We start from the raw sequence: 21,748 nt of genomic DNA, 5'->3' as shown, positions 1-21,748 counted from the left end.
CGCAGTGGTTGAGAGTCCGCCTGCTGATGCAGGGGACACAGGTTCGTGCCCCAGTCCGGGAAGATCCCACATGCCGCGGAGCGTCTGGGCCCGTGAGCCATGGCCACTGAGCCTGCGCGTCCGGAGCTTGTTTTCCGCAACGGGAGAGGCCACAACGGTGAGAGGCCCGCGTACCGCAAAAAAAAAAAAAAAAAAAAAAAAAAGATCTTCACTAGTTACAGTTCTAATTTTGAGCGGTTTCATGCAGCTCCTTGTGCTGCTGTTCCGGGGCAAAACTCTAAAAACACTATTTCTTGACAGTACTTGCATACTTTGTGTTTGGAAGGTAGGGGGCTAAGGGTAAAACGTAACTGCTAGGACTTCTAAACCTGAACCACAAAATTACTAACATCGTGAGGCATCAGCAAAACGTCCTAAAGATGGTATTATTAGAGTCTATCATAAATTCATCTTCAGTAAAATTTGTTCTTTTCTTACATCCTAAGACCTCATTATTATCAGAGCAAGAATTTTTACTTCTATTGCCTTCTATGTGCTTGATTTACAAAATCTGTCATCTGATTTTTTGCTTTGGGTACTAGAATATTCTATATTGTGTCTATAAGGCAAGGTAATTGACTTCTAAAATAAAACACCAGAAGCATATATAACTTTCAGGGGTACATCCTGGCTGCATCAAACAGTAAAATCCTGAAGGGATGAGGCGAGGTGTTTATACAGGGAGGTCAGAGACAGGGTCTGAGGGTCTCTGGAACAGAGGGAAGAAAGGAAGCCAAATGTCTGTTAGGAGTGGTTCAAGTGAGACAAGACAGTTGGAAAATGAGTCAACTGAGGAAAACCCAGAAGCATTAGGAAGAGATGAGAGTGTAGAAATGGGCCAGGTTAGATGAAGAAATAAAGTGTGAGCTGTGACAGCACTCTAGGCCTACTGAAATGTGTGTTCATTATATGAAGGAGGGCACCAAGCTGCTCAAAGCCTCTCTCCAGCAGGACCAGATTACCCAAAGGACAAGTGTTCTTTAACATTTCTTTCTTTCTTTCTTTCTTTTTGGTTAAACAAAGGCATTTAAAATAATTCTTAAGGATCTGATCTAACAAACTAAGAACTGGGATATAAGAATGCATTTTATAGAGAATTACACAACTTTATGGATATGTTCCATGTCTCAATATATGTAAATGCAGCATCAGTTTACAAAGAACGAAGTTTTCCATCGCCAGAGGTTTTCCAACTATAAGCGTTCAAATGCATGGAACATATTTGCTTTTTTTTAAAAAAAGTACAGTTTGGCAGATAGCCTCAGAAGTGTTTTAGTCTAAAAAAGATGTTTGGTGACTTACATGGTGTGACTAAGGCCATCCTCCCAGCATTGGCTTCCTCCTCCTTTTGTACAAAATCTCTATGATCTATGAACTCTGCAGCAAAGTCAAAAATTATAAACACTACCAGCATCATCACCTTCCCCATGATCATTTTAATAATGGAGTTAATCTTATTCGAACTTCTTTAAACTCCACTACCATTAAACTGTTTTCCACTAAATCTATGGCATAATTCTATATTATATATTAACACATATATGTGGAACCTAAAAAAATGGTATAGATGAACTGGTCTGCAAGGCAGAAATAGAAACACAGATGTAGAGAACAGACATATGGACACCAAAGGGGGAAAGCCGGGGCAGGGAGTGGGATGAATTGGGAGATAGGGATTGACATATATACAATAATATGTATAAAAGAGATAACTAATAAGAACCTGCTGTATAGCACAGGGAACTCTACTTCACTTTGTTGTACAGTAGAAACACAACATTGTAAAACAACTATACCCCAATAAAAGAAAAATTTTTTAAAAAGACCTTTAACATTTTCATATTGAAAACCTAGACACTTATGTAATTAATGTTGTTACTGCTCAAATTTGGAGATGGATCTCCTCTTACTGATGCACTTTAAAAGCCAATTTAAGTTAAAAAAAATTACTCTCCTTTCTAAAGAATCACACCTTGATTTCTGATTTTCAGCCAGTATTATTCAATTTGTGAATACGCCTATTGCTGACCATTTTAACTGTTTGGTGAAATAAAAATTCATACTTTAAGGCAAGACAAGAAAACTTTATATATAAAATTTTTCTCTGCCCTTTTGGGCTTCTGCCCTCCCCTCTATCTTGCACTTTGCATCTGCATTATGTGTTAACAAGACCTCCCCAATGGCAGAAATACCTGTTCAACCATGAAGATCAATTTTTCTTCTTCTGGTGCCAGCCATGTAACTCCTTAGAAGATACCATTCCCTTCTCAATCCTGTAAGGTACCCAACACTCGCCTTGTGTGTGTAGATATCTTTGGTGAATTTTATGTATAGTGCCAATATATTATTTCTTTTAAAGAGAGCAATTGGTGAAGAACAAACTGGTCAGACAACCTGGGCTGAACCTAATTGAAATTCTTAGCTTAAATACTTACTAACGATCTTATTAATGTTACTAGCTATCCTACTTCTGTTTTGTCTATTTCACAAGATTATTGCTTCTTGCATTACCAAATGCATGATTGAGCCTCAGATAAAATTAATGATGATTAGGAGACCTGAAACAATTGACTAAACATATAGTCCCATAAGATGAAGGAATGAAATAGTGTAACAATAGACATGGGAAGACGCAACAAGAGGGAACCATGTCTTGGACCACAACAGACTAGTAAGACAGGCGGTCAAGAGGATTTTTGCTACTGTTAACAGGACCTAGACCAGTAATAATACACAGAGTGGCCCATCAACAAAATCTTCGCCTTTCCTGGGAATGAGCATTCCTAGCACTGTGGGACAAACTGGTCACAAAATGCTCCCCAAACCTTGGTTGAAATTAAGACTGAAAGGGAAAGAATTATAAAATAAAGAATGTTGCCCACCATCCTGTTCTACAATAATCAAGTCATTAGCCACTGCAGTTGCTGACCTACAGCACAGGGTGAAGATAAAGATGAGGTACTCTGTGCTCTGGGAAAACAAGCAGAACTGGCCTTCACAGAGTTAGATATTTTCAGGAGAAAATTTTATGAACCCAATTTCTTGCATCTTCCCATACTTAGAAAAGTACCATTGACTAAGATATCATTACCTCAAGAGCAGCAGTAACCTTCTACCAAGATACTTAATTGCATATATCCATTTGTCAAGGGGTATATGTAATATGTATAGTGCATATATATGTGTGTATATATATATAGATAGATAAATATGTAATATATCACTACATACTGGCCTCTCCCTTTACCTCTTCAGAACAGTACTCAGAACTCTCTGAGAGACTGTCTCCTGGGTTATAATCCTCAGGTTGGCCCAAATAAAATTTTCCATTTCTTTTTTATTTTTTTATGATTAGTATTTTTTAACATCTTTATTGGAGTATAATTGCTTTACATTGTTGTGTTAGTTGCGGCTGTATAATAAAGTGAATCAGCTATACGCATACATATCCCCTCCCTCTTGCGTCTCCCTCCCACCCTCCCTATCCCACCCCTCTAGGTGGCCACAAGGCACCGAGCTGAACTCCCTGTGCTATGTGGCTACTTCCCATTAGCTATCTGTTTTACATTTGGTAATGTATATATGTCAATGCCACTCTCTGACTTCGTCCCAGCTTACCCTTCCCCCTCCCCATGTCCTCAAGTCCATTCTCTACATCTGTGTCTTTATTCCTGTCCTGCCCCTATATTCTTCAGAAACACTTTTTTTTTTTGATTCTATATATACGTGTTAGCATACAGTATTTTTCTCTTTCTGACTTACTTCACTCTGTATGACAGACTCTAGGTCCATCCACCTCACTACAAATAATTCAATTTTGTTTCTTTTTATGGCTGAGTAATATTCCATTGTATATATGTGCCACATCTTTTTTATTCATTCATTGGTCGATGGACATTTAAGTGCTGCAGTGAACATTGTGGTACATGATTCTTTTTGAATTATGGTTTTCTCAGGGTATATGCCCTGTAGTGGGATTGCTGGATCATATGGTAGTTCTATTTTTAGTTTTTTAAGGAACCTCCATACTGTTCTCCATAGTGGCTGTATCAATTTACATTCCCACCAACAGTGCAAGAGGGTTCCCTTTCCTCCACACCCTCTCCAGCATTTATTGTTTGTAGATTTTTTGATGATGGCCATTCTGACTGGTGTGAGGTGATTCCTCATTGTAGTTTCGATTTGCATTTCTCTAATGATTAGTGATGTTGAGCATCCTTTCTCATGTGTTTGTTGGCAATCTGTATATCTTCTTTGGAGAAATGTCTATTTAGGTCTTCTACCCATTTTTGGATTGGGTTGTTTGTTTTTTTCGATATTGAGCTTCATGAGCTGCTAGTATATTTTGGAGATTAATTCTTTGTCGGTTGCTTCATTTGAAAATATTTCCTCCCATTCTGAGGGCTGTCTTTTCATCTTGTTTATGGTTTCCTTCACCATAAAGGTGCAAAACCTTTTAAGTTTCATTAGGTCCCATTTGTTTATTTTTGTTTTTATTTCCATTACTCTAGGAGGTTGGTCAAAAAGGATCCTGCTGTGATTTATGTCAAACAGTGTTCTGCCTATGTTTTCCTCTAAGAGTTTTATAGAGACTGGCCTTATATTTAAGTCCTTAATCTTATTTCTGTGTATGGTGTTAGGCAGTGTTCTAATTGCATTCTTTTACATGTAGCTGTCCAGTTTGCTCAGCACCACTTATTGAAGAGACTGTATTTTCTCCATTGTATATCCTTGTCTCCTTTGTCATAGATTAGTTGACCACAGATGCGTGGGTTTATCTCTGGGCTTGCTATCCTGTTCCATTGATTGATATTTCTGTTTTCTGCCAGTACCATATTGTCTTGATTACTGTAACTTTGTAGTATAGTCTGAAGTCAGGGAGCTTGATTCTTCCAGCTCCGTTTTTCTTTCTCAAGATTGCTTTGGCTATTTCTTTTGTTTCCACACAAATTGTGAAATTTTTTGCTCTAGTTCTGTGAAAAATGCCAGTGGTAGTTTGATAGGGATTGCATTGAATCTGTAGATTGCTTTGGGTAGTAGAGTCATTTTCACAGTGCTGATTCTTCCAATCCAAGAACATGGTATATCTCTCCATCTGTTTGTATCATCTTTAATTTCTTTCATCAGTGTCTTATAGTTTTCTGCATAGACGTCTTTTGTCTCCTTAGGTAGGTTTATTCCTAGGTATTTTATTCTTTTTGTTGCAATGGTAAATGGGAGTATTTCCTTAATTTCTCTTTCAGATTTTTCATCATTAGTGTATAGGAATGCAAGATATTTCTGTGCATTAATTTTGTGTCCTGCTACTTTACCAAATTCACTGATTAGCTCTAATAGTTTTCTGGTAGCATCATTAGGATTCTCTATGTACAGTATCATGTCATCTGCAAACAGTAACAGTTTTACTTCTTCTTTTCTGATTTGGATTTCTTTTATTTCTTGTTCTTCTCTGATTGCTGTGGTTAAAACTTCCAAAACTATGTTGAATAATAGTGGTGAGAGTGGGCAGCCTTGTCCTGTTCCTGATGTTAGTGGAAATGGTTTCACTTTTTCACCATTAAGAACGATGTTGGCTGTGGGTTTGTCATATATGGCCTTTATTATGTTGAGGAAAGTTCCCTCTATGCCTACTTTCTGGAGGGTTTTTATTATAAATAAGTGTTGTATTTTGTCAAAAGCTTTTTCTGCATGTAATGAGATGATCATATGGTTTTTCTCCTTCAATTTGTTTAATATGGTGTATCACACTGACTGATTTGCATATGCTGAAGAATCCTTGTATTCCTGGGATAAACCCCACTTGATCATGGTGTATGATCCTTTTAATGTGCTGTTGGATTCTGTTTGCTTATATTTTGTTGAGGATTTTTGAATTTATGTTCAACAGTGATATTGGTCTGTAGTATTCTTTTTGTGGCATCTTTGTCTGGTTTTGGTATCAGGGTGATGGTGGCCTCATAGAATGAGTTTGGGAGTGTTCCTCCCTCTGCTATATTTTGGAAGAGTTTGAGAAGGATAGGTGTTAGCTCTTCTCTAAATGTTTGATAGAATTCGCCTGTGAAGCCATCTGGTCCTGGGCTTTTGTTTGTTGGAAGATTTTTAATCAGTCTCAATTTCAGTGCTTGTGATTGGTCTGTTTATATTTTCTGTTTCTTCCTGGTTCAGTCTCGGAATGCTGTGGTTTTCTAAGAATTTGTCTATTTCTTCGAGGTTGTCCATTTTCTTGGCATAGAGTTGCTTGCAGTAATCTCTCACGATCCTTTGTATTTCTGCAGTTTTGTTACTTCTCCCTTTTCCTTTCTAATTCTATTGATTTGAGTCTTCTCCCTTTTTTTCTTGATGAGTCTGGCTAATGGTTTATCAATTTTGTTTATCTTCTCAGAAAGAATTAGCTTTTAGTTTCATTGACCTTGCCTGTCATTTCCTTCATTTCGGTTTCATTTATTTCTGACCTGATCTTTATGATTTCTTTCCTTCTGCTAACATTGGGATTTTTTTGTTGTTGTTCTTCTTCTTTCTCTAATTACCTTAGGTGTAAGTTTAGGTTTTTTTTTTGAGATGTTTCTCGTTTCTTGAGGCAGGACTGTATTGCTATAAACTTCTCTCTTTGAACTGCTTTTGTTGCATGCCATAGGTTTTGGGCCATCGTGTTTTCATTGTCCATTGTTTCTAGGTATTTTTTAATTTCCTCTTTGAGTTGTTCAGTGACCTCTTGGTTATGTAGGAGCGTATTGTTTAGCGTCCATGTGTTTGTATTTTTTACAGCTCTTTTCCCGTAATTGATATCTAGTTTCATAGCGTTGTGGTTGGAAAAGATACTTGATACAATTTCAATTTTCTTGAATTTACCATGGCTTGATTTGTGGCCATTACCAAGGCTTGATTTTTGGCCCAATATATGACCTATCCTGGAGAATGTTCCATGAGCACGTGAGAATAAACTGTATTCGGTGGTTTTTGGATGGAATGTCCTATAAATATTAATTAAGTCCATCTTGTTTAATGTATCATTTAAAGCTTGTGTCTCCTTATTTTTCATCTTGGTTAATCTGTCCATTGGTTAAAGTGGGGGCTTAAAGTCCCCTACTCTGATTGTGTTACTGTCGATTTCCCTTTTATGGCTCTTAGTATTTGCATGTACTGAGGTGCACCTATGTTGGGTGCACAAATATTTACAATTGTTATATCTTCTTGGATTGATCACTTGATCATTATGTAGTGTCCTTCTTTGTCTCTTGTAATAGTCTTTTAAAGTCTATATTGTCTGATATGAGAATTGCTACCGTAGCTTTCTTTTGATTTCCATTTGCATGGAATATCTTCTTCCATCCCCTCACTTTCAGTCTGTATATGTCCCTAGGTCTAAAGTGGGTCTCTTGTAGACAGCATATGTGTGGGTCTTGTTTTTGTATCCATTCAGCCAGTCTGTGTCTTTTGGTTGGAGCATTTAATCAATTTACATTTAAGGTAATTATTGATATGTATGTTCCTATTACCATTTTCTTAATTGTTTTGGGTTTGTTATTGTAGGTCTTTTCCTCTTCTTGTGTTTCCTGCATAGAGAAGTTCCTTTAGCATTTGTTGTAAAGCTGGTTTTGTGGTGCTGAATTCTCTTAGCTTTTGCCTGTCTGTAAAGGTTCTAATTTCTCCATCGAATCTGAATGAGATCTTTGCTGGGTAGAGTAATCTTGGTTGTAGGTTTTTACCTTTCATCACTTTAAATATGTCCTGCCACTCCGTTCTGGCTTGCAGAGTTTCTGCTGAAAGATCAGCTGTTAACCTTATGGGGAACCCCTTGTATATTATTTGTTGCTTTTTCCTCGCTGCTTTTAGTACTTTTTCTTTGTATTTAATTTTTGATAGTTTGAGTAATATGTGTCTTGGAGTGTTTCTCCTTGGATTTATGCTGTATGGGACTCTCTACACTTCCTGGACTTGATTGACTATTTCCTTTCCCCTATTAGGGGAGTTTTCAACTATAATCTCTTCAAATATTCTCTCAGTCCCTTCCTTTTTCTCTTCTTCTTCTGGGACCCCTATAACTTGAATGTTGGTGCGTTTAATGTTGTCCCAGAGTTCTCTGAGACTGTCCTCAATTCTTTTCATTCTTTTTTCTGTATTCTGCTCTGTGGTAATTATTTCCACTATTTTATCTTCTAGGTCACTTATCTGTTCTTCTGCCTCAGTTATTCTGCTATTGATTCCTTCTAGAGAATTTTTAATTTCATTTACGGTGCTGTTCATCATTGTTTGCTTGCGCTTCAGTTCTCCTAGGTCCTTGTTAAACATTTCTTGTATTGTCTCCATTCTATTTCTGAGATTCTGGATCATCTTTACTATCATTACTCTGAATTCTTTTTCAGGTAGACTGCCTATTTTCTCTTCATTTGTTTGGTCTGGTGGGTTTTTACCTTGCTCCTTCATCTGCTGCATATTTCTCTGTCTTCTCATTTTGCTTAACTTACTGTGTTTGGGGTCTCCTTTTCACAGGCTGCAGGTTCGTAGTTCCTGTTGTTTTTGGTGTCTGCCCTCAGTGGGTAAGGTCGGTTCAGTGGGTTGTGTAGGCTTCCTGGTGGAGGAGACTGGTGCCTGTGTTCTGGTGGATGAGGCTGGATCTTGTCTTTCTGGTGGGCAGGACCACATCTAGTGGTGTGTTTTGGGGTGTCTATGAACTTAGTATGATTTTAGGCAGCCTTTCTGCTAATGGGTGGGGTTGTGTTCCTGTCTTGCTAGTTGTTCAGCCTGGGGTGTCCAGCACTGGAGCTTGCTGATTGTTGAGTGGAGCTGGGTCTTTGCATTGAGACTGAGATTTCTGGGAGAGCTCTCACCGATTGATATTACATGTGGCCGGGAGGTCTCTTGTGTCCTATGTCCTGAACTCGGCTCTCCCACCTCAGAGGCCCAATCCCGACACTCAGCTGGAGCACCAAGACCGTGTCAACCACACAGCCATGTTTGTGGGGAGTTTCTTGCCTTTTGGGAAGTCTGAGGTCTTCTGCCAGCATTCAGTAGGTGTTCTGTAGGAGCTGTTCCACATGTAGATGTATTTTTGATGTATTTGTGTGGAGGAAGGTGATCTCCATGTCTTACTCCTCTGCCATCTTGAAGGTCCTCTCCATTCCTTTTTTAGATTGATATTTTTTCGTTGACATACTTAACTCTTAAAGGATGCAATTTTGACAACATGGAGGATTAATCAAAGGGTCTAACTACAGGCTTAACCTTCTGAAGATCATGTCCTCGAGACCTTTGAACAGGTAACCCTATCTACTGGGATGCCTACTTTCTAACATGTAAAAGGTATGGTAAGTATGAGCAAATAATCTTGTGATTTTAACTGCTGGTCCACAATCTGCTATTTCAAAGTTTTGGGAAGGCTTTTATGTTTTCTTTAAAGAAGTGGTTTGCCTAATGGCTAACAGTTATTGAGAAAATATGACTGAAGTAATACATAGTAAGTCATGGAATGTCAAACTAAGGAACATAAGTGACATCTGAAGTTGTTTACTTTCATTGAGTCTCAACCAGAAAAGAAATTTATTGGCCAGAAATGAGAGATGAAGAGGGACCATTGGCACATAGTGGAAGCTGGATGAGACCACTCAGAGAGAATTACCATTTCTTTTTTAACAAAGGAGATTTTTCCCCTTAAAGTTTCCATCTTTATTTCGGATTTGGGATATCAACGTTTCAGTGGCATACACTGAGGATTATGTCAAGGTCAAAACGGTTGTTTGTTTGTTTGCTTTCTACTGTAGCTATTATTACTTACTTGCAATTTTTTCAAGACATGAAACATATAGTAAACCACTGCCTAAAAATGACTTTTAAAAATATATAGAGAGCACAGCATATATGAATGTAATGTAATATCTGATTCTTTTAATTTACAGAAATACTTGTTATAAACTGCAAATTTTTTCTACACAGCAAATCTTCCAAACAGTATTGCTAGTGATTATATCTAAATTAGCAAAATATAAGTAATTTAGAGAATAAAATTAGGCTCTAATCACTACTTCCATTAGCTTATAATTTGGGTTTGAATTTGCGTGTTGTTTTTTTTTAAAGTACTGCATGCAGCTTTGCAAATATCTTAAAGCATATTTTAATATCATATTTTGAACTATATCTTTTTTGTTCACTGTCATTAAAACAGAATGGTTTAAAGGAAACTAAAAAGGTGTGACAACTGCATGCAACACAGCTTGAGTTTGTTTTGTTATAAAGGACATTGAGAAAATTGCCAAAACTGAATGAGATCTACAGATTAGATAAGAGTATTATATCACTGTTACCTTCCTGATTTTGATCACTGTACTGTGGTTATATTGCCATGCTACGGAGTAAGCAGGGGTAGGAGGAATAATTCCTGCAATTTGTTCTCAAATAGTTCAGGTGGGGAAAAAATGTATATAAGTGTGATATATATGTATGTACAAGTATATATATGTATATGTGTCTGTATGTGTATGTATATACATATATATATAAACATCAGGGGCATTAATGCAACCCTTAAGAATTATACCAATTAAGTAATATTAAATTACTATATAAAGAGTCTATATAATATACACAGATATATAATTATACACACATATATACATATATATATAAAGCATATGTGTGTGTGTGCGCGCGCGCACACAGAAAGAGAGAGAGAAGGATAAGCAACTATAGTAAAATGTTAACCTTTGAGAAATTAGGAATTCTTTGTACTATTATTGCAACTTTTCTGAAAGTAAAATTAATTGAAAATTAAAAACTCTAAGAGAATAAAAAAGAGAGCATGGTTTAATAATTACAAAATTCCAAAAGTGAGCAAAAAGACCACACACTATATGTCTAGCCAATAGGTGGTGCCAATAAGTACCAGTTTTCTTTAAACAATATTAGAAAACAAAGTTTCTAAAGGCGGTGCTCAAAAATCAGGAGTATTGGACTTCCCTGGTCGCGCAGTGGTTAAGAATCCACCTGTCAGTGCAGAGGACACGGGTTCGAGCCCTGGTCTGGGAAGATCCCACATGCCGCAGAGCAACTAAGCCCGTGTGCAACTACTGAGCCGGTGCTCTAGAGCCCGCCTGCCACAACTACTGAGCCCACACGCCACAACTACTGAAGGCCGTGAGCCTAGAGCCTGTGCTCCACAACAAGAGAAGCCACCACAATGAGAAGCCTGCGCACCACAACCAAGAGTAGCCCGCACTCACCGCAACTAGAGAAAGTCTGTGCTCAGCAACAAAGACCCAACGCAGCCAAAAATAAATAAATAAATAAATTTATTTTAAAAAATCAGGAGCATTGACACAATCTTTAAGAATTACAGGGGGGACCTTGAAGATGGCGGAAGAGTAAGACGCGGAGATCGCCTTCCTCCCCACGGATACACCAGAAATACATCCACACGTGGAACAACTCCTACAGAACTCCTACTGAAGGCTGGCAGAAGACCTCAGACCTCCCAAAAGGCAAGAAACTCCCCACGTAACTGGGTAGGGCAAAAGAAAAAACAGAGACAAAAGAATAAGGACGGCACCTGCACCAGTGGGAGGGAGCTGTGAAGGAGGAAAAGTTTCCACACACTAGGAAGCCCCTCCGCGGGCGGAGACTGCGGGAGGCAGAGGGGGGAGTTTCGGGACCGCGGAGTAGTGCACAGCGACGGGTGCGGAGGGCAAAGCGGGGAGATTCCTGCACAGACGATCGATGCTGACCGGCACTCACCAGCCCGAGTGGCTTGTCTGCTCACCCGCCGGGGCGGGCGGGGCTGCGAGCTGAGGCTCGGGTTTTGGTTTTGGACGGAGCTCAGGGAGAGGACTGGGGTTGGCGGCTTGAACATAGCCTGAAGGGGTTAGTGCACCACGACTAGCCGGGAGGGAGTTCGGGGAAAAGCCTGCACCGGCCGAAGAGGCAAGAGACTTTTTCTTCCCTCTTTGTTTCCTGGTGCGCGAGGAGAGGGGTTTAAGAGCGCTGCTTAAAGGAACTCCAGAGACGGGCGCGAGCCGCGGCTAAAAGCGCGAACCCCAGAGACGGGCGCGAGCCGCGGCTGAAGGCGCGAGCCCCCGAGACGGGCGCGAGCCGCGGCTGAAAGCGCAAACCCCAGAGACGGGCGCGAGCCGCAGCTAAAACCGCGGACCCCAGAGACGGGCGGGAGACGCTAAGGCTGCTGCTGCCGCCACCAAGGGGCCTGTGTGCGAGCACAGGTCACTCTCCACACCCCTCTTCCGCGGAGCCTGTGCAGCCCGCCACTGCCAGGTTCCCGGGATCCAGGGACAACTTCCCCGGGAGTACGCACGGCGGGTCTCAGGCTGGTGCAACATCACGCCGGCCTCTGCCGCAACGTCACGCTGCCTCTGCAGCCGCAGGCCCGCCCCGCACGCAGTGCCCCTCCTTCCCCCATCCCCCAACCCCCGGCCTGAGTGAGCCGGAGGCCCCGAATCAGCGGCTCCTTTAACCCCGTCCTGTCTGAGCGAAAAAACAGACGCCCTCCAGCGACCTACACGCAGAGGCAGGGCCAAATCCAAAGCTGAGCTCCTGTGAGCTGTGAGAACAAAGAAGAGAAAGGGAAATCTCTCCCAGCAGCCACAGAAGCAGCGGAGTAAAGCTCCACAATCAACTTGATATACCCTGCATCTGTGGAATACCTGAATAGACAAGGAATGATCCCAAATTGAAGAGGTGGAATTTAGGAGCGAGATCTATGATTTTTTTCCCTTTTCCTCTTTTTGTGAATGTGTACGTGTATGCTTCTGTGTGAGATCCTGTCTGTATACTCTTGCTTCCACCATTTGTCCTAGGGCTCTATCCGTCCATGACTTTTTTTTAAAAATTCTTTTTCTTAATAATTAAGTTTAATTGTAATAACTTTATTATACTTTACCTTCGTTCTTTCTTTCTTTCCTTCCTTCCTTCCCTCCTTTAGACAACGAATCACCCCAAATTGAGGAGGTGGTCTCAGGGAGCAGGATTTATGATTTATCCCCCTTTACCTCTTTTTGTGAAGGTGTATGTGTATGCTTCTGTGTAAGATTTTCTCTGTATAGCTTTGCTTCCAACATTTGTCCTAAGGTTCTATCCGTCCCTTTTTTTTTTTTTTTCTAAATATTTTTTAATTCAATAACTATATTATACTTTATTTTATTTTTACTGTATCATCTTTCTTTCTGTCTTTTTTCCTTCTTTCCCTCCTTCCTTCCTTCCTCCCTCCCTCCCTCCCTCCCTCCTTTCTTTCCTTCTTTGCTTCTTTCTTCCTTCCTTCCTTTCCTCCTTTCCTTCTTTCTTTACTCATACTTCTACTAATTCTCCCTACTTTTTCTCCCTTTTATTCTGAGCTGTGTGGATGAAAGGCTCTTGGTGCTCCAGCCAGGAGTCAGGGCTCTGCCTCTGAGGTAGGAGAGCCAACTTCAGGGCACTGGTCAACAAGAGACCTCCCAGCTCCACATAATATTAAACGGTGGAAATCTCCCAGAGACCTCCATCTTAACACCAGCACCCAGCTTCACTCAACGACCAGCAAGCCACAGTGCTGGACAACCTATGCCAAACAACTAGCAAAACAGGAACACAACCCCACCCATTAGCAGAGAGGCTGCCTAAAATCATAATAAGGCCACAGACACCCCAAAACACACCACCAGACGTGAACCTGCCCACTAGAGAGACAAGATCCAGCCTCATCCAGCACAACACAGGCACTAGTCCCCTCCACCAGGAAGCCTACACAACCCACTGAAACAACCTTAGCCACTGGAGACAGACATCAAAAACAACGGGAACTACGAAAGTGCAGCCTGCAAAAAGGAGACCCCAAACACAGTAAGATAAGCAAAATGAGAAGACAGAAAAACACACAGCAGATGAAGGAGCAAGATAAAAACCCACCAGACCTAACAAATGAAGAGGAAATAGGCAATCTACCTGAAAAAGAATTCAGAATAATGATAGTAAGGATGATCCGAAATCTTGGAAGTAGAATGGACAAAATGCAAGAAACAGTTAACAAGGACCTACAAGAACTAAAGATGAAACAAGCAACGATGAACAATGCAATAAATGAAATTAAAATCACTCTAGATAGGATCAATAGCAGAATAACTGAGGCAGAAGAACGGATAAGTGACCTGGAAGATAAAGTAGTGGAAATAACTACTGCAGAGCAGAATAAAGAAAAAAGAATGAAAAGAACTGAGGACAGTCTCAGAGACCTCTGGGACAACATGAAACGCACCAACATTCGAATTATAGGGGTTCCAGAAGAAGAAGAAAGAAAGAAAGGGACTGAGAAAATATTTGAAGAGATTATAGTTGAAAACTTCCCTAATATGGGAAAGGAAATAGTTAATCAAGTCCAGGAAGCACAGAGGGTCCCATACAGGATAAATACAAGGAGAAACACGCCAAGACACATATTAATCAAACTGTCAAAAATTAAATACAAAGAAAGCATATTAAAAGCAGCAAGGGAAAAACAACAAATAACACACAAGGGAATCCCCATAAGGTTAACAGCTGATCTCTCAGCAGAAACCCTACAAGCCAGAAGGGAGTGGCAGGACATACTGAAAGTGCTGAAGGAGAATAGCCTGCAACCAAGACTCCTCTACCCAGCAAGGATCTCATTCAGATTTGATGGAGAAATTAAAACCTTTACAGACAAGCAAAAGCTGAGAGAGTTCAGCACCACCAAACCAGCTTTACAACAAATGCTAAAGGAACTTCTCTAGACACGAAACACAAGAGAAGGAAAAGACCTATAGTAGCGAACCCAAAACAATATATAAAATGGAAATAGGAACATACATATCGATAATTACCTTAAATGTAAATGGACTAAATGCTCCCACCAAAAGACACAGATTGGCTGAATGGATACAAAAACAAGACCCTTATATATGCTGTCTACAAGAGACCCACTTCAGAACTAGAGACACATACAGACTGAAAGTAAGGGGATGGAAAAAGATATTCCATGCAAATGGAAACCAAAAGAAAGCTGGAGTAGCAATTCTCATATCAGACAAAATAGACTTTAAAATAAGGACTATTAAAAGGGACAAAGAAGGACACTACATAATGATCAAGGGATCGATCCAAGAAGAAGATATAACAATTGTAAATATTTATGCACCCAACATAGGAGCACCTCAATACATAAGGCAAATACTAACAACCATAAAAGGGGAGATCAACAGTAACACATTCATAGTAGGGGACTTTAACACCCCACTTTCACCCATGGACAGATCATCCAAAATGAAAATAAATAAGGAAACACAAGCTTTAAATGATACATTAAACAAGATGGACTTAATTGATATTTATAGGACACTCCATCCAAAAACAACAGAATACACATTTTTCTCAAGTGCTCATGGAACATTCTCCAGGATAGATCATATCTTGGGTCACAAATCAAGCCTTGGTAAATTTAAGAAAACTGAAATTGTATCAAGTATCTTTTCCGACCACAACGCCATGAGACTAGATATCAATTACAGGAAAAGATCTGTAAAAAATACAAACACATGGAGGCTAAACAATACACTACTTAATAATGAAGTGATCACTGAAGAAATCAAAGAGGAAATAAAAAAATACCTAGAAACAAATGACAATGGAGACACAACGACCCAAAACCTATGGGATGCAGCAAAAGCAGTTCTAAGGGGGAAGTTTATAACAATACAAACCCACCTTAAGAAGCAGGAAACATCTCGAATAAACAACCTAACCTTGCACCTCAAGCAATTAGAGAAAGAAGAACAAAAAAACCCCAAAGCTAGCAGAAGGAAAGAAATCATAAAAATCAGATCAGAAATAAATGAAAAAGAAATGAAGGAAACAATAGCAAAGATCAATAAAACTAAAAGCTGGTTCTTTGAGAAGATAAACAAAATAGATAAACCACTAGCCAGACTCATCAAGAAAAAAAGGGAGAAGACTCAAATCAATAGAATTAGAAATGAAAAAGGAGAAGTAACAACTGACACTGCAGAAATAAAAAAAATCATGAGAGATTACTACAAGCAACTCTATGCCAATAAAATGGACAATCTGGAAGAAATGGACAAATTCTTAGAAATGCACAACCTGCCAAGACTGAATCAGGAAGAAATAGAAAATATGAACAGATCAATCACAAGCACTGAAATTGAAACTGTGATTAAAAACCTTCCAACAAACAAAAGCCCAGGACCAGATGGCTTCACAGGTGAATTCTATCAAACGTTTAGAGAAGAGCTAACACCTATCCTTCTCAAACTCTTCCAAAATATAGCAGAGGGAGGAACACTCCCAAATTCCTTCTACGAAGCCACCATCACCTTGATACCAAAACCAGACAAGGATGTCACAAAGAAAGAAAACTACAGGCCAATATCACTGATGAACATAGATGCAAAAATCCTCAACAAAATACTAGCAAACAGAATCCAACAGCACATTAAAAGGATCATACACCATGATCAAGTGGGGTTTATTCCAGGAATGCAAGGATTCTTCAATATACGCAAATCTATCAATGTGATAAACCATATTAACAAATTGAAGAAGAAAAACCATATGATCATCTCAATAGATGCAGAGAAAGCTTTCGACAAAATTCAACACCCATTTATGATAAAAACGCTCCAGAAAGTAGGCATAGAGGGAACTTTCCTAAACATAATAAAAGCCATATATGACAAGCCCACAGCAAACATCATCCTCAATGGTGAAAAACTGAAAGCATTTCCACTAAGATCAGGAACAAGACAAGGTTGCCCACTCTCACCACTCTTATTCAACATAGTTTTGGAAGTTTTAGCCACAGCAATCAGAGAAGAAAAGGAAATAAAAGGAATCCAAATCGGAAAAGAAGAAGTAAAGCTGTCACTGTTTGCAGATGACATGATACTATACATAGAGAATCCTAAAGATGCTACCAGAAAACTACTAGAGCTAATCAATGAATTTGGTAAAGTAGCAGGATACAAAATTAATGCACAGAAATCTCTGGCATTCCTATATACTAATGATGAAAAATCTGAAAGTGAAATCAAGAAAACACTCCCATTTACCATTGCAACAAAAAGAATAAAATATCTAGGAATAAACCTACCTAAGGATACGAAAGACCTGTATGCAGAAAATTATAAGACACTAATGAAAGAAATTAAAGATGATACAAATAGATGGAGAGATATACCATGTTCTTGGATGGGAAGAATCAACATTGTGAAAATGACTCTACTACCCAAAGCAATCTACAGATTCAATGCAATCCCTATCAAACTACCACTGGCATTTTTCACAGAACTAGAACAAAAAATTTCGCAATTTGTATGGAAACACAAAAGACCCCGAATAGCCAAAGCAATCTTGAGAACGAAAAAAGGAGCTGGAGGAATCAGGCTCCCTGACTTCAGACTATATTACAAAGCAACAGTAATCAAGACAGTATGGTACTGGCACAAAAACAGAAAGATAGATCAGTGGAACAGGATAGAAAGCCCAGAGATAAACCCACGCACATATGGACACCTTATCTTTGATAAAGGAGGCAGGAATGTACAGTGGAGAAAGGACAGCCTCTTCAATAAATGGTGCTGGGAAAACTGGACAGGTACATGTAAAAGTATGAGATTAGATCACTCCCTAACACCATACACAAAAATAAGCTCAAAATGGATTAAAGACCTAAATGTAAGGCCAGAAACTATCAAACTCTTAGAAGAAAACATAGGAAGAACACTCTATGACATAAATCACAGCAAGATCCTTTCTGACCCACCTCCTAGAGTAATGGAAATAAAAACAAAAATAAACAAATGGGACCTAATGAAACTTCAAAGCTTTTGCACAGCAAAGGAAACCATAACCAAGACCAAAAGACAACCCTCAGAATGGGAGAAAACATTTGCAAATGAAGCAACTGACAAAGGATTAATCTCCAAAATTTACAAGCAGCTCATGCAGCTCAATAACAAAAAAACAAACAACCCCATCCAAAAATGGGCAGAAGACCTAAATAGACATTTCTCCAAAGAAGATATACAGAATGCCAACAAACACATGAAAGAATGTTCAACATCATTAATCATTAGAGAAATGCAAATCAAAACTACAATGAGATATCATCTCACACCAGTCAGAATGGCCATCATCAAAAAATCTAGAAACAATAAATGCTGGAGAGGGTGTGGAGAAAAGGGGACACTCTTGCACTGCTGGTGGGAATGTGAATTGGTTCAGCCACTGTGGAGAACAGTATGGAGGTTCCTTAAAAAACTACAGATAGAATTACCATATGACCCAGAAATCCCACTACTTGGCATATACCCTGAGAAAACCAAAATTCAAAAAGAGTCATGTACCAAAATGTTCATTGCAGCTCTATTTACAATAGCCAGGACATGGAAACAACCTAAGCGCCCATCATCGGATGAGTGGATAAAGAAGATGTGGCACATATACACAATGGAATATTACTCAGCCTTAAAAAGAAATGAAATTGAGCTATTTGTAATGAGATGGATAGACCTAGAGTCTGTCATACAGAGTGAAGTAAGTCAGAAAGAAAAAGACAAATACCGTATGCTAACACATATATATGGAATTTAAGGGAAAAAAATGTCATGAAGAACCTAGGGGTAAGATAGGAATAAAGACGCAGACCTACTGGAGAACGGACTTGAGGGTATGGGGAGGGGGAGGGGTGAGTTTTGATAGGGCGAGAGAGAGTCATGGACATATACACACTAACAAACGTAGTAAGGTAGATAGCTGGGGGGAAGCAGCCGCAAGGCACAGGGATATTAGCTCGGTGCTTTGTGACAGCCTGGAAGGGTGGGATGGGGAGAGTGGGAGGGAGGGAGACGCAAGAGGGAAGACATATGGGAACATATGTATATGTATAGCTGATTCACTTTGTTATAAAGCAGAAACTAACACACCATTGTAAAGCAATTATACCCCAATAAAGATGTTTAAAAAAAAAAAAAAAAAAAAAAAAAAAAAGAATTACATCAAAAAAAAAAAAAAAAAAAAGAATTACATCAGTTCAATACTATTGAATTAAACGACCACCTGACTATGTGATGCTCAATCCCCCAAATGCAGTCTAACTCTCTCAAAAGCCTCCTTTCACCTCAGCTAAATAAAGAACACTGTTCACTTCCTCCACAGAGTTAAACTGCCCTCCTTGTATGTGTGGGCTCCTTATCTAGGTAACTCCTTTTAACCTTCCGTGGGGGTTAAAATGTACAGTCTCGGCAGGAATGAAACCACAACATTCATGTTGCTAAGGCAAAAAGCAGATTGTAGAAATTGACCTCATTAGCAAATATGATTTCTGCTAGTTTTAAGTTACACGTGCAAACTATAGGAAATAGGATTTCATAAACACACAGATAATATGAAAAGATCCTGAATTTTCTCTTAGTACATACTGAACAGGAGCCAAGGATTTTTACACAATTTATTTCAAGTCGCAGAACCAAATGTGTCTCAGTAAATCACACTGGCTCAGTCTTATTTCACATTCCTAGAATTCGATTGCTAACGTCTATCAGAGGTGATGTTTACAATAACAATTTGCTGGACAAACCTAAACCAGGCTCATTTTAATGACTATTTTTAGAATTTCAAACTCTCACAATATGATTTTTGGATTTTAAAATTCCCACAGAGTACAACTTTGGAAATTTCGAATTACCGAACGTAACTAAATCTAACCATACAGATATGTTAATTCAATTATATTTTTATATTTAAAAATTAAATGAATCACGTGAAATTTTCTCCCAGTTTCTAATCTCAATAAAGATAGTGGTTAATGTACCTTCACTACGTAAGTTTTAGGTTAGAGGGAAAAAACCCAGTTATCTAGACAAATCCTTTTATCTATTAAAAAGACAAGATTACAACTTCAAGAGATAGGAGGACATCAATGAAGCATAAAAGGCCTGGAAAGTAGGTGGTAGAATTTGATTCTAAAACTAATTTCAAGGTTGTTATTTTTTTCTTTTTTTAGTACAATGACCAAGGAACAGTAGGAGGAAAGCAGGGAAAAAACAATACTTTGTTGAGTGAACTCAATTCTCTTGAAAATTCTCTTTGACTGCACTGTTTCCATTTAATCGACTACTCCATGGTCCAAGGAGAAAATGTCAACGTATCTTACCACTGTGATAGTTTAAACATCAGGCACCCCAATTTCCAACTTTAATTTTGTATACCCTTGCTTCCCCCTTAAGTAAGCTATCAGATGCCTCCCTTTCAATAATAAAGCCGAGCAGCTCCTAAAACCCTATCTACTGTTTTTATAACTGCCTTCCCTCAAGACAGGTGACAACAGAACAATGACCCACCAAGACTGAAGAGTGGAAACTTAAATGGAAAGAGTAAAGGGCTAATTTATTAATCTTTAAAAGTTTCTTTCTGAGCTTTCTCTCTCTGGAGCAGTTGTTTGGAGTGATGAAGCTTACGGCTGGGTTTGCCTTGCCTTGAGAGAGCTAGAAGATACCAGGAGGAGACCAAAGGAATACAATGCAGGTAGATGCTGGCTGCATGCTGCTGGCTGGAACTCAGGCTTGAGAGGAGGAGGATGGAGAGGGGTGGGTCTTAAGGACAGGAGAGCAGACGGGGGTTTGCAGTAAAAGCCAAGGATAAAGAGTATACATTCGGCTGATGAGAAATCTAAGCATTAAACGGTAGGCAGCAAAATGGAGGATTGATTCTGCCAAAAGGAGAGGAAACCTGGTAGACAGGGCTCTACAGTCTAACGGTTTCTTTTACGCTTTCCAAAGATGCACAAGTAGTTTTTCATTTCAGCACAATGGCTGCAAACACAACAGGTAACACCCAGGGAATAATATGGCTTGGATCTCACTTTCTGGTAGCCTCACACAGGATTCCAGGAAGAATAAGTGGTCAGGTCGTTGGTCAATAAAAGTGACAAAGCACATGGAAAATGTGGAGCATGTCTAAGCACTCGGAGGACTTCCCAAGGAAATAGAATGTGCTGCCCTTCCTCCCTGGAGTTAATCTATGTAATCAGAAGGAAGACCTGGGAAGAGATGTTAGCAGTCAACTGGGCACCGATGAGATGTTAGAAACACAGAGTATGAAGGGTCAGTTCAATGATTCAACCTGTCAATAATCCTGCTGCATTATTCTCAAAGTCTCCATTTAGAAGATCAAATCAGGATCCAATCTGAGAAAATGAAACAAGGAGACTTGACTAAAGAGGAAGGGGTAGAATATTCTAGATGATTACTCCAAAGTGAGTAAAAAATAATAATAGTTAACATTGAATAGACACTTATTATGTATCAAGTGCTGTGCTACATGCTTTGCATATGTTTTCTCTTTTAATCCTTCCAATAACCCTTAGAGGAAGACACTACTATTATCCCAGTAAAACTTGATTGATTCAAGCTTAGGACATCCCACTTCCAGAGGCAAAGCTCTTGGGGCTATATTCTCTGAGATGACTCCCATATGTAAGTAGAGAGAAATTTATGCTTTGGCTTGACTGGTATCCTGATCTCATGGGATACAGGGTCAGTTATGTTAAAGGAATCTATATGTACGTATAAGTCAAAGCCCATCATTGAGTACTTCACCATGATTCAAGAGGCAACTGGGTATCACCTCAGTCTGGACAATGATATATTCAAATGACCCAATAACAGAAGGATTTTAAGGCATATAGGAAAGAGGAAAGGCT

General features: G+C 39.2%; 1 protein-coding gene across 1 annotated transcript in view; it reads right to left on the bottom strand.

The window, feature by feature from the left end:
- Positions 1-21,748, bottom strand: part of DOCK4 (dedicator of cytokinesis 4) — a 501,134-nt gene that overhangs the window by 199,004 nt on the left and 280,382 nt on the right.

Source organism: Phocoena sinus, chromosome 9 (assembly GCF_008692025.1).
Source record: "Phocoena sinus isolate mPhoSin1 chromosome 9, mPhoSin1.pri, whole genome shotgun sequence".
Lineage (NCBI taxonomy): Eukaryota > Metazoa > Chordata > Mammalia > Artiodactyla > Phocoenidae > Phocoena > Phocoena sinus.
The sequence above is the reverse complement of the archived record's forward strand: the minus strand, read 5'-3'. Positions and strand labels throughout refer to the sequence as shown.